Here is a 12646-nt window from a genome sequence, read left to right as displayed (position 1 = left end):
TTAAAAGTTATTCTAATTAATTTGTTCATCTCAGTGTTATAACATCCCAGATTTTGTAAACCTAGCCTCATAATTGTTTTTCCCTTTTACAGGGTCTTGCCAAATTGCCCAGGCTGACCTGAAGCAATTCTCAGCTTCCTGAGTTGTTGGGATTGCAGGCACATGCCACTGCATCTGGTTTATGTGTGTTTTGACTAGGACTGCGATGGTTCCTTTGCAGCAGAATACATTCCAAAGTAGATTTAAATAATGTTTATTTTCTTTATTACATTGTAGTCTCTGGACATTTCCTGGCTAGGATTGTTAGGTGTTCTTATATCTTTTCTGTTTATTATGAGGCAAATAAAGGGATTTAAATAGCTTACTTCCCCCAAATAATTTGTTCTGTATGAGTAAGGTGGGTCTTGTGTCTTCTTAGTGGTTCTCTCTCGCTGTACTGTTCCTTTTTGGGGGTACCAGGGATTGAACCTGGCTGTTGAACCACTGAGCCACATCCCCACCCCTTTTAAAAATAGAGTCTTGGCTAAGTTGCTGAGCCTGGCCTGGGAACTTGATCCTCCTGCCTCTGCCTCCTGATCTATTGGCTTGCATCAAGCTTGGAAGTCCTCCTGGACTTACCTGTTGAATCCAGATAAGTAACTGGGTGTTAACGCCTGATCCCAAGTTCTCATTTTCATCTTTTCAGAAAACATTTCTTTGAAAAACCCAATAGTATGGAGTAATACTTCTAGATCATAGTGCCATGGTAATTCATACAACCTGGAAATCTTGTTTAAAAGAAACATAATAGGAGGATGTTATTTGCAAAATAATCAGTTTCTTGCCAGGCGCAGTGGCACATGCCTGTAATCACAGCACCTTGGGAGGCTGAGAAAAGAGAATATTTAAGTCAAAGCCAGCCTCAGCAATGATGAGGTTCTAAACAACTCAGTGAGACCCTGTCTCTAAATAAGATGTAACAATAGGGCTGATGATGGGGCTCAGTATTTGAGTGCTCTGAGTTCAATCCTGGGTACCAAAAAAAATAATAATTTTTTTTTCAAAATTGTTTTCTTCTCTAGAAGATTAACATTAAATAGGGATGAGGGGTGGGAGGTAAAGGGAGAGAGAAGGGAAATTGCATGGAAATGGAAGGAGACCCTCAGGGGTATACAAAATTACATACAAAACGAAGTGAGGGGAAAGGGGAAAAAATATAAGGGGGAGAAATGAATTACAGTAGAGGGGGTAGAGAGAGAAGAGGAGAGGGGAGGGGGGGAGGGGGGATAGTAGAGGATAGGAAAGGCAGCAGAATACAACAGACACTAGTATGGCAATATGTAAATCAACGGATGTGCAACTGATGTGATTCTGCAATCTGTATACGGGGTAAAAATGGGAGTTCATATCTCACTTGAATCAAAGTGTGAAATATGATATACCAAGAACTATATAATGTTTTGAACAACCAACAATAAAGATTAATTTAAAAAAAATGTTTTCTTCTCTAGTGTTTTATCAAGATTATTGAAATGCACATATTTTTTCAAGTGAGTTCAAGATATTAAAATACTGGAACTTATTGCTTTTTACAATGGGTACTTTTGTGTCTCACATACAAATATATTATTTACATATTATTTACATAGAATATTTACATATTCTATGTGTATATGTGTGAATATACATACATACATTTTTTTTTTGTACTTGGGATTGAAATTGGGAGCACTCCACCACTGAGCCACATCCCCAGCCCTATCTTGTATTTTTTTTAAATTTAGATACAGGGTCTCACTGAGTTGTTTTCCTTATTCACAGGTCAACTGGATAACCTTGAATGTGTCTTTAACTTAAATGCCTTGTCTTTCTTTCTTTTCTTTTCTTTCTTTCTTTCTTTATTTTTTTGGTACTGGGGATTGAACTCAGGGGTACTTAATCATTAAGTCACATCCCAAGCATCTTTGTATATTTTATTAGAGAGAGGGTATCCCAAAGTTTCTTTGGCCTCAATAATTTGCAGAGGCTGACTTTGAACTCAGGTTCCTACTGTCTCAGTCCATAGGCTGAACCGCCTGGAGTCACTGGGAGTACAGTATTGTGCCACTGCTGTCTTTGTTGTTTGGTAGTAGGTATTGAACACAGGGCCTCATGCATGGTATGCAAGCTTATTACCACCAAGGGGCATCCACAGCCCTTTTGAGACAGGGTTTCCTAAATGACCCAGATTGGCTTTGAACTTGGAATCTTAGTGCTTTAGATTCAGGGACACTCAACTACTGAACTGCAGCCTCAGCCCTATTTTGTATTTTATTTAGACATAGGATTTCACTAGGTTGCTGAGGCTGGCTTTGAACTTGTGATTCTCAGTCTTAAAAGCTGCTGCACCTGGATTTTTCTTTTTTTCTTTTTTTTAAAGGGTATTTTCACCTTAAAGTGGGAAGTGTGCCTCCTTTTATAAAAGCCATTAAGAACTGGGCCAACTTAGCTCAGGGATGAGAGGCTTGCCCACTTATTTTCTGTCTGCTCATACTTTTCATGTTTTGCTGCTAGGGTTTACTCAAGGCTGACCTGTGCCAGGTTCAGTGTCATAGACCTGTAATCCCAGTGAATTCAGAGGTTGAGGTATAGGGTCCCATTCAAGACCAGCATCAACAATTTAGTGATATCCTATCAAAAAATAAAATGGGGACCTTGGGCATGGTGGCCCATGCCTATAATCCCAGCAACTACTGGAGGCCATGGCAGGAGGATTACAAATTCAAAGCCAGCCTCAGCAATTTAGTGAGGCTCTGATCAAAAATTAAAAAGATCTTGTGATGTGGCTCAGTGGTAAAGTCCACCAGTATACCCCTCTCCCTCTCAAAAAAAGTAAAGAAGTCTTAAGTGGATTATCCTTCCATTTTTCTAAAAGTGAGGGGGGCACAGTTAGGTACTGGGTCTGGAGAATCAAAAAATATTTGGAATAGTCTTGTTCATTAGGATTTTTCAGTAGTCATGAATTGGAGTGAAGGTTGGGTAAATCTTTGCAGTTCTTAGCCTGCTTCTCTAACATACGTACTAAATCAGGAATAGAATTAAAAAGGGTGGGGCATTACAGGTATGATAGGATTAAGGGTGAAGGAACCAAGGATACAATTAAAAATGAGAATCTTTCTTGGTACTAGGATTGAATCTAGGGCATCACACGTTAGGCAAGCACTCTACATTGAGTCATGCCCCGTAGCCCTCTACCTTTGAATCAAATCCCTCCCCAAAGTTTAGTTGACAATACTGGCTCCTGGCCCACTGAGCACTGTGGAATATGCGTTCAAATACTGGAACACACTAGATTGACTCTGAAAAATTTAACTACTTAAGTTTGAGAGATGTGAATGGAATACTTCTAACAAAGTCATCCCTAACTCTGAATATGTGAAAGTAACAAATATTCTGCAGCTTGTATTGTACTTAGAAGATATGTGACACTGGCACTTGACTTAATCTAAAACGGTTGAATTGCTACTCATATCTCATGGGAGGTAACGTGAAAATGATAGATTATATTACATGATGACCAATAAATAGATGTGCAAAATTTCTAATGTTTGAGATCCTATGGCTTTGAAGGCTTTGATTCAAAGAATCTCCTGTTGTATAGTCAGGCCATGGTTTAGTTTGAACATGCAAAATTGGTTCCAATATGATTAATATATAAGGGGACAACTTTAGCAGAATGTGAATTGGTTACTTGGCAATTTCTCCTTCAAGAAAAACTGAAACAAATGCACAAAACTATTTCCTAGTTATGGTGGTAGTAGTGATCTGTACCCAATTATGTTTGCTATTACCTTTCCCTTTAATCTCACATAACCATCCTCCTACTAGTTACTTCATGACTCAAAACAAACCCTTTCTACTTCCATAAGCAAACTTTAGGTCTTCAAGGTAGGAAGCCTGTATTTGTATTATTTATAATTTTTAAACATTCGATGCACATTGTGGCTTACATGGAAGTTGTTCCCCAAAAATCTCACATGTGAGAGGTGAAATGACTGGGTTTATGAGAGCTTACACATAACTAATGTGTTAATTCACTGATATGGTTAACTGTGGGCAGGTAGGGTGTGACTGTAAAGCTGCTTTTCTGTCACACGTTCTGTCTCAACTGGGCCCAGAGCAATTGAGATAGCCATCTATGGACTGAGACCTCTGAAACTTTTGAGCCCCAAATAAACTTTTTTCTCTAAAATTGTTCTTGTAGTGCCTTCCTCTTATAGTTAGTGGTGAAAATCTAAAATATTATAGGACTGGGAGTGTAGCTTAACAGAAGAGAGCTTCCTTAGTATGCTTCACAGCCTGGATTCAACCCCTAGTATCACCAAAAGTGTAATCCCAGGTTTTTTTTCTTTTATAATGTATCATTGTTGAAGTTTTTTGAGTGTCATTGTTGAAGTTTTATGAGTGTTATGCCCTAAAGCTTTATTCCTTATAAGTTTTGTAGTTTTCACTGTGAACTTCAGATGGTGCAGTGATTTTTAGGAACTGTTCCTTTTCTTCCCTCTTCTGGAACAGTGTGACAGACCTGAGAGGGAGTCACCATCCTCTGTGATGGCAGAGAAGATCACACAGCTCTCCTTGGGAAAGAAGTCAGTTCTATCTGGCTTGTACTTCTCATTTGTATTTGTTGACATCCACCCCCCCTGCTGTTTACATCATCCATACCTGTCAAATTTAGGGTCAAAGACTAGAGAGCTGGGAAACACCATTTAACTCCTCACTTGTCCTTAGAATGCATCTCCTCAAGGTATTCCAGCTCTGATCCCCATATATAGCACATCCTTGACATCCCTTCATTGGCTACAGAGCTGAGGTATTTTCAAAGAAAAAACCACAATAGGGCAATCCTCCAATTCTGACTGCATTTTGGATGGCTCATTTACACTGAGTTGACTTTTGATTTAGATGGTGCTGGGGATTGAACCCAGGGTCTTATGCATAGTAAGCAAGTACTGTACCACTGATCTACATCCCAAGCCTACTGAGCTTATGTAAAAGCTGAGTCTGCTCTGAAAACCACCCTATTAACAAAAGGGAACTCAACTTCCTATACAGCTAGTGTGACCTGGATATAGCCTGCCAACATTTTTCATTTTTAAGTAACAACTTTCATTTAAAATGATAGCTGGGATGGGTCCGGTGGTGCACACCTGTTATCCCAGTGGCTTGGGAGGTTGAGACAGAAGAATTGCAAGTTCAAAGCCAGCCTCAGCAAAAGTGAGATTTGGTAAGACTCTGTCTCTAAATAAAATACAAAATAGGTCTGGGGATGTGGCTCAGTGGAGTGCCCCTGAGTTCAATCCCTGGTACCAAAACAAAACAAAAAAAACAGGTACCTGGGTGTGGAAGTGCATGCCTGTAATCCCAGCAGCTCTGGAGGGTAAGGCAGGAGGCTCACAAGTTCAAGTCCAATCTTAGTAATTTAGAGAGGCCCTGGGTTTGGTTCTTAGCACTGCATATAAACATGAATAAAATAAAGGACCAACAACATGTAAAAAAAAAAAACTATTAACGAATTGGAGATGTAGCTCATTAGTAAAGTACCTCTGGGTTCCGCCCCTTGTACCAATAAATAAATACAAAATAGGTTACTGTGGGAATCAAAGTATTTTCACACTTCCCATGTGACTTCAAGGTATAATTACCTAAGTAAACCTATTAAGGAACCAAGGTTTTAATAATTTCACAATTAGGAAACTTCCAAGTCTGACTCTTGGTAACATGAGAATGGTATAAGCTTTGTATTTTGGTCAATGTGCTACACCTTAATTCATAATGCACAGTGTATTGAATGTTAACTAAACCACTTTCTCTTTTTTCCTCCCCAAGGATGAAAGTGCTTATCTAATCAGGTCTTCAGAATATTTTTGATAGGTCGGAATCTAGAACAGAACATACTGAATCTATCTATCTCTATATATTCATTATATGCATATAGAGTAAAATAGAGGTATGAGAGCACTTTTCTTCGTTCACCAATATTTTTTATCTCATTATTAAACCCATACCCCCAAAATGGAAGTAACATACTGATTTCTAATGTGTTTAAATTCCCACATTAGAAAAGAAATGGATTTCAATACTCGTAAATTCATTAATCAGAAAAAGAAATCCATAAAACATTATATACTAAAATGGGAAGGTCCAAACTATTCAGCACAAGTTTCACTCTAAACATTTCCTTGATCTTGATTTTTCTGTTTTACACATTTAGCCAGGCAAGGTAGCACATGCCTGCAAATCCAGTGACTTGGAATGCTGAGGAAGGAGGACCACAAATTTGAGGCCAGCCTCAAAATAAAAAAAAATCAAAGGGGCAAGGATATACCTGCAATTCCCCAGCCTTCCAAAGTTTACAAATATCTTTTATGATATAAGCACAACAGTGTTCTCTCTCCACCATAGACTTAGCACAATTTAGTTCACTAGCATGAATTTCAGAGCATGGCAACTTTTTTCAGACTATAGATAGAATAATCTCATCAATCAAGTTTTCAGCCTCTGCCTGGCCAGAAATTCCTTGACTTCAGATATATGAAAGGGGTTGTAGTATGGTTAAAATGTGGCTTAAGCAATACTGAAAGAGGCAAATGCTTTTGGGGAGAAAAATCATCATAGACAATTGGGTCTTGGCAGACCAGGGGACCAGCATGTGGTAATATCCAGAATTGTCTTGTCTTTAATTTCATATCAAAACTTAAATCAGATATCACATACAAAAGCATCAGGCAAAAGAAACTACAATCGGTTGAGGCATATTTGAAAAAATGGTTATTAAAAAGTCAAAGCTCATGGGGCTTGGGATGTAGCTCGGGGTTAAAGGCCCTCGGTTCAATCCCCAGCAGCACAAAAATAAATGTGTAAAAATAAGTGAATCAACAGGGAAGTCTTGTTTTTGTGGTGCTGGGGATTGAACCTACCTAGGGCCTCACACATGCTAGGTAAATGCTCTTCCACTGGGCTACATCTCTTGTTCATCAACAGGGTAATCTTTAAAAAGTCATAGCTCACCAAATCATATTAAGTATTTCTTAGCCCAATTTCCTTTTTTAGAGAATTTTCTTTCCTGGCCAGTTAGCTATCTCATTAGTCCTTGTGCCAAGTGTTGGGAGTTCACATGAAAGGTATTTGCTCACAATCCTGGCTGAACTTTGGGGTAAACAGTGACAAAATAGTCTATGTGGAGATAAAAATGGTAGGGGAAAAAACCCACCCACACAAACAAACAAAAGAAAACAAACAATCAGAAAAATAGCCAGAACTTGGGCGGTTCCCACACTACCCCACCCCCTTTCTTCTACAGGGGATTAAACCCAGGGCCACTAACCCTCCCATCCATATCTCAAAGCCTTTTTATTTTGAGACAGGGTCTTGCTAAGTTTCTGAGACTGGCCTTGAACTAGTGATCCTTCCAAGTCACTATGATTACAAATGTGCACCACTGCACCTGGAACTGTTTTTTAATAATATTTTGCATAGTTAGTCCTATACACACCTCAAGTAGACAGCTGATAATAGTCATCAGCTATTAAAATCAAGATTCTAAATTAACGCTACTTACTGGGGCCACACAGTTTTTTATTATGCATATCCAAACTCTCAACGGCAAGCTCTTTTCTGTCCCAGCAGTATGTATGTCGAAAGAGGACAAACTAAGTAATCCAATTTCTGATAAAGTCTGCTTAATGGAAAATGTAAAACCCCTTTTAACTTTAATGTACAAAGCCATATGTAACACTTGCACTTTAACAAAAGCAAGCTAATGTTTTAAAAAAATATACCATTAAATGTATATATGTATATATTTATATAGCATATTAAGTTTAATATTTAGCTTTTAAACTTCACATAATTTTTACCAAAATGAGACAATTTTAAATAAATTACACCTTTTGAAAATGTTTAATTATACAGTCAATAGTTTCAACAAAATATTGAAGTGTCTATAGTTAGTTTCTACTTTATATACTTTATATCTTACAAAATTTACAATTATTTGGCAGTAATTTTCTGATTATGACATGACTGCTGAGCGATTCAGCAATTCCCCAAATGCAGGCAATAGCTGGTGTTCATGTCCTATTCTCAAAGCAACTGTCTCAATGTAGTGAAAACTATCAGTTATCTTATAAAACTGTACAAGGGCACATTTACACTTGATCAAAAATATAGCATAGAATTTTATACCAAAAATAAATACATCATTTTAAATCTGACATTTTCACAAACATCATATACACTATGATACAGAAACAGCTCAGAATTGCTGTTTTAAAATTTACCTTGTTTCATGACATTTAATCACAGGAGCTGTGACATATGCTATAGTGCTCTGGTGTCAGTAACAAGTAATCATTACGAAGAGAATTTCTTGGCACTGAAGGTTTTGTGAAGCTTAAATTAGTGTGCACACATGTCATTATTCAAGGGGAGGTAATCCCGTCTAAAATTATCCAACAGGACACACTTAATTTTCTTCCATATCCTCTACTTCATCTTCATGTACCTTCAAAGCTCTCACCATTTCTCTAACTGCATAATACAAGATATTTTTAACCTGAAAGAGATATTGACATTTCTCATCACTTAAGCTGGAGAGAAACTGACAAATGACAATTACCATGCTAAAAATATTAATAATTTTAATGGGGACCTAGGAAAGCCAAATTCAATAACAAAAATGTCAAAATCTAAAAGTGATTCTAAGCCAAAAGTTTAATAAGGGTCATTAAAATTCAAACAATTAAATATACATTAATATTAACCTTCAGTTACCTTGTTGTGACAAACCAGAAAATGACTGCCTAAAGTATTATGCATATATTTTAATTTCTGAATATAAAAGGATTGAACATTCATTTCTTACCTGGAGCCTATCATCATAATTGATTTCTTCCTTCAAAAGTCTCAGTTCCTGTTGTAAGTGAAATGACTGTACAAGATGTTCTGGGGACACAAAGTCTTCAGTTACCTGAATAAGCTGTGAAAATTCTTTACCTATTTCCAAAAGAAAACTTGTGTAATATAAATCTAATGAGGTAGGAGCAAAGAAAAGCCACAGTCTGAAACCAATAGAGATTTAATTTTAACCAGAGATTTAATTTTTAGCTAGATTTAATTTTTCCCAAGTATCAAATGGATTTTGAGGCAGAACACCACACTTTCCATTGAAAATCTTCATTGAAAGTGACTTGGTAAAAGAAATATTTTTAATTGATAAAAAATAAACAACAACAACAAAAAGAACTTTAGAAACCCTTTGGAAAACCTGATAATTGGATCCTAAATTTTGTTAAGATGGACTTTTTAGACTGACAACTAGAAAGAATCAACAAAGCAATCAAAATCTGAGTATGTTTGATGCTGTTTCTTTGGCTTTTACTGTTAACTTATAGCAGAGCATAAAGAAAAAGAAATGTGGTTCAGTTTTTTTTAGGAATGAGTAAGAAAACTGACCACAAATGAGTTTCAAATTTGTACTATAATTTTGGTTATTTGCATCTTTCTTTCAAATTAGCCAATTAAATAGATTCCAATTTTCTGTGACTTTAGTACAACAGTTTTTCAAAACAGCTTTCTCTTTCCTGATTAAAAAGTTTTAATAAGAAACCAGCCAATATAGTGCATTGTGGATGATTGACAGTTTTATCTGTTATGTACAGTTTTACTGACTCTTCATTTGTTCATACAACAGATAATCTGTTTCACAGAACAGCCTACTATGGGTGAGATGTTCAGTTCTTGTTTTAAGACAAATCAGCCAGTGAAAAGCAAGTCAACAGAAGCCAAACTTCTCTGAAATCTTGTCTAATAGATGTTTTATATTAGATATTATTGACATCAACTTTCATTAAGTGTCTAATTCCATCACAGAGCTTCTAAATGCTCTTTCTCTTTTTACTTACTTGAACAAGCTGCAAGGAGGGTAAAGAGTATGTCCTTAAAAAGTTTTAGTATAGGGGCTGGAGATGTGGTTCAAGTGGTAGCGCAGTCACCTGGCATGCGTGCGGCCCCCGTTGGATCCTCAGCACCACATACAAACAAAGATGTTTTTTCCGCCAAAAACTGAAATAAATAAATAAATATTAAAAAATTCTCTCTCTCTCTCTCTCTCTCTCTCTCTCTCTCTCTCTCTCTCTCTCCCCCTTTCTTTAAAAAACAAGTTTTAGTATATACCTTTGGTTTTTGGTACTGGGGATTGAATCCAGGATTCTGTGCATGCTAAGCAAGTGCTCTACCAGTGAGCTACTTCCATGGCCCTTTTTAAAATGTTAATTTTGAGGTAGGGTCTAAGTTGCTCAGGTTGGCCTCACACTTGTGATCTTCTTGCCTCATGAGTACCTGAGTAGCTAGGAATACAGGTGTGTATTACCCACGCATGGTTCAGTATATGCCTTTTGGTAGGTCTAGTTCTAGTATGTCTTAAAATCACTTATAGTCCCAAAATTTCTAGTAGGTTATACAAATTCTTTATTTGTATTCTCATTTTGATCATCCATCATTCTCCTGGTTTCCTTTAGTTCTTTATTTATTCAGACTTTCCTTAAGCTTTTTGAGTATATTTGACTGTTGTCTAACTTCAATATCTGGAATCCTCAGGAAATATTTCTGTCAATATATCTTTCTTCTTTGAATGAGACACTTTCCTTTTTTTGTGTGCATGCCTTGTATTTTTTTTAATTGGGTATCTGAACTTTGTAAATGTGTTAACTGTAATAATCAGATTCTCCCCTGCCTCAGAGTTTGTTGTTGTTTATCAATGAGGACCACAGTCATTGTTTAGTAAGTTGTATCAATTTCTTCTCAAAGGCTGAATTTCTTGTTTGGTGTAGTCATTGAAGTTTGTATTCCATTATTTTAGTGGTCATCAGTGCCTAAAAAGATTTCCCTTGATATAAAAAATTAGCTGCCCTTTTCTTCATTAGTCTCTTGGTTATTAAAAGTTTTGGATTAAATTCCAGATTCTAAAAAAAAGTTGATTCTGTCCATTTTTGACAGTTTATGGTTATTTAAAAATGATTTTCAGAATGTCGAGTTTTAGCTGGGTGTTGTGGCATACAGCTGTAATTCAAGTTTGAGGCCAATGGCAGCAACTCTGAGGTCCTGAGCAACTTGGTGAGAGAGACACTATCTCAAAATTTAAAAGAATGAAAAGAGTTGTGGATGTGGCTCAGGGGTTAAGTGCCTATGGGTTCTAATTCCTGGTACCCGGCCCCCATAACAAACAAAATCCAAATCCCAGAATGTTGAGTTCTATTAGCACTTACAGGATGCTACTGTGTTTTCACATGATATATTTCCTTAAAGGACTGAGGGTTAGTTTTAAGAGGTAAGGGTTAAGTTTTAAAGACATCAAACCTTTCCATTCCATTTATTCCCCACCTCTTTGTTGTATTGGGGATTTATAGCTTCCTTTACTACTGAGCTACATTCCCAGCTCTTAACTTTTGAGATGAGGTCTCATTAAGTTTCTCAGTCCTCACCAAGTTGTTGGGGCTGACCTTAATTGTGATCCTCCTGCCTTAGACTCCCAAGATGCCAGGATTATAGGCATGTTCCTCTAAAGATGGCTACTCATCCCTCTTCTCTGCCATGTCTTGAGTAATTTATACTTCACTTCCTAGACACTATCTTTCTTATACTTCTCTTAAAGAATCAGTTGTAATTATATATAACTGGTCATATAAATGCAAAAAATATACATCTTTAAAATATTATAAATTCATTATGAATAGCTTTTAAAACTTCACATAATTTTTTCCAAAATGAGACAATTTTAAATAAATTACACGTTTTGAAAATGTTTAATTATACAGGCAATAGCTTCAACAAAATATTTAAGTGTCTGTATTTAGTATCTACTTTATATCTTACAACTTATAATTATTTGGCAGTAATTTTCTGATTACAAAATGACTATTGCACAATTCAGCAATTTAAGCAATTTAGGGAAAATTTATCATTAAAGATGTAAAATCCACATGGTTTGAGATCACAAATTCATTACTTATTTTTTGTAACATAATTTAATCCTCTATAAAATTGGAAGAATTTTACTTTTTTACCTTATAGGTTCCTCAGAAAATAAAAGAGAAATGCATGGGAAAAAAGATGTATCTATCTATCTATCTATCTATCTATCTATCTATCTATCTATCTAGTTTGCCAAGGACTGTGTTAGAGCACTGGCTGTACCACTCTCAGCTTGAGGTTTAATTGTTGCAGTTTAAATAAAGGTCACTCAGAAGCTTTGGCTGTGACAAAGTAAACATTGGAGGTCAAAGTCTAGCTGTTCTTTCTAGGGATGTAAAGGAAGAATTTCACAAATTGAGTTGTTGACCAAAAAAAGATTTGGGCTGGGTTTTGATACTGGGAATTGAACCCAGGGGCACTTTATCCCTGGCTACAGTTTTTTTTTTTTTTTTTTTTTTTTTTTTTTTTTTTTTTTTTAATTTTGAGATATGGTCTCTTTAAGTAGCTTAAGGCCTTTCTAATTTGCTGAGACTTGCTTGAGACTTGAAATTGCCTCAGCTTCCTGAGTCCCTGGGATAAAAGGCATGTGCCATCATGCATAGCCCTACAAAATATTTTTAAGTTTGCCATTTTACAGTGGTTCATACAATGATAG

The sequence above is a fragment of the Callospermophilus lateralis genome, unplaced genomic scaffold (assembly GCF_048772815.1).
Source record: "Callospermophilus lateralis isolate mCalLat2 unplaced genomic scaffold, mCalLat2.hap1 Scaffold_62, whole genome shotgun sequence".
Lineage (NCBI taxonomy): Eukaryota > Metazoa > Chordata > Mammalia > Rodentia > Sciuridae > Callospermophilus > Callospermophilus lateralis.
This window is presented reverse-complemented; position numbering follows the sequence as displayed.